The sequence below is a fragment of the Mandrillus leucophaeus genome, unplaced genomic scaffold, assembly GCF_000951045.1.
Source record: "Mandrillus leucophaeus isolate KB7577 unplaced genomic scaffold, Mleu.le_1.0 Scaffold11, whole genome shotgun sequence".
NCBI lineage: Eukaryota > Metazoa > Chordata > Mammalia > Primates > Cercopithecidae > Mandrillus > Mandrillus leucophaeus.
Genome location: NW_012099209.1, coordinates 4,188,980 through 4,190,657, shown reverse-complemented (window position 1 = coordinate 4,190,657; position 1,678 = coordinate 4,188,980). Strand labels below are relative to the sequence as shown.

The window sequence follows — 1,678 nt, the reverse complement described above, 5'->3', positions numbered from 1 at the left end:
CCTGGAGCACGCACTGTGCCTCACAGGCGACGGCTTGGCCCACCTGCAGGCCACCGACCCCCAGCAGCTGCTCCGCCTCATCCCCCACGTGCAGGTGTTCGCCCGTGTGGCCCCCAAGCAGAAGGTATGTGCCTAGCCCTAGGGGTCGGGGCACAGAGGTGGGCACGCAGCCTCTGCTCAGCCTGTTTCCGCCAACACAGGAGTTTGTCATCACCAGCCTGAAGGAGCTGGGCTACGTGACCCTCATGTGTGGGGATGGCACCAACGACGTGGGCGCCCTGAAGCACGCTGATGTGGGTGAGTGCTGTGGGCTTGGGTGGTTCCTTCCTTTGTGGGCCAGGTGTTGAGGACATGTCACTGAGCTAGAAAAACAGACCCGGCCCTTGGTGACAGCCATGGGGGCGCTAATTCCTATGAGGAAGCAGTGCAGGGGATGGGAGGGGGTGGCAAGGTCAGGGGCTTTGAGGGCAGGAAGGGATTCGAGTATCCCAGGAACAGAGCAGGGTGGAGGCCAGAGGCCAGGAGAGAGGCAACAAGTTGGGAGAGTGATTCAGAAAACCCAGAGCTGAAGCCGTAAAGATGGTTCATAGTCCCAGATGTCTGTCAAAAGCACACACGTGGCTGAGTACTGTGGCTCCTGCCTGGAATCACAGTGCTTTGGGAGGCTGAGGTGAGAGGATCACCTGAGTCTGGGAGTTCAAGGCAGTGGTGTGATCCACTCTAACCTAAGTGACAGTGCAAGACCCTGTCCTTTTTTTTTTTTTTTTTTTTTTTGACGGAGCCTTGCTCTGTCGCCCAGGCTGGAGTACAATGGCACGATCTCGGCTCACTGCAACCTCCACCTCCCGGGTTCCACGCCTGGCTAATTTTTGTATTTTTAGTAGAGATGGAGTTTCACCATGTCAGTCAGGCTGGTCTCCAACTCCTGACCTCCAGTGATCCACCCACCTTGGCCTCCCAAAGCGCTAGAATTACAGGTGTGAACCACTGCATCCCACCCAACCCAATTTTTTTTTTTTTTTTGAGACAGTTTCTTGCTTGTCGCCCAGGCTGGAGTACAATAGTACAGTCTCAGCTCACTGCAACCTCTACTTCCCAGGTTCAAGCAATTCTCCTGCCTCAGCCTCCCAAGTAGCTAGGATTACAGGCGCCAGCCACCATGCCCATCTAACTTTTGTATTTTTAGTAGAGACGGGATTTCACCATGTTGGCCAGGCTGGTCTCGGACTCCTGACCTCAGGTGATACGCCATCTAGTGTCATGTGTATTTTCATTGCATTTTTTGTGCGCGTTTGTTGTTGGTGGTTTGTTTTCTTAAAGTAGTTTGTAGAAAGCAACATGGGTGGTCTCTGAGGTCTCCTTAGGGTGTCAGGTGAAATGGGAAGTCTGGGAACTGTCCTCATGGGAGCCAGCTGGGGGGGCTTCAGGAGCAGTGGCTCTGAAGCCACCAATCTGCTCCTCCGTGGAGCCCGCTCTTCCGCGTCTGACGCCCTCCTGCCCCCAGGTGTGGCGCTCTTGGCCAACGCCCCTGAGCGGGTTGTCGAGCGGCGACGGCGGCCCCGGGACAGCCCAACCCTGAGCAACAGTGGCATCAGAGCGACCTCCAGGACAGCCAAGCAGCGGTCGGGGCTCCCTCCCTCCGAGGAGCAGCCAACCTCCCAGAGGGTGAGTCCCAAGA

General features: G+C 56.5%; 1 protein-coding gene and 1 long non-coding RNA gene across 2 annotated transcripts in view; both read left to right on the top strand.

Annotated features, from left to right (window-relative positions):
• ATP13A1 (ATPase type 13A1) overlaps nt 1-1,678 on the top strand; it is a 22,579-nt gene that overhangs the window by 18,592 nt on the left and 2,309 nt on the right. The window lies entirely within an intron of this gene.
• Nucleotides 11-1,666, top strand: LOC105547333. Its single transcript, XR_001007209.1, has 3 exons — nt 11-124; nt 201-297; nt 1,505-1,666. It is a non-coding gene; the product is annotated as an uncharacterized LOC105547333 (long non-coding RNA).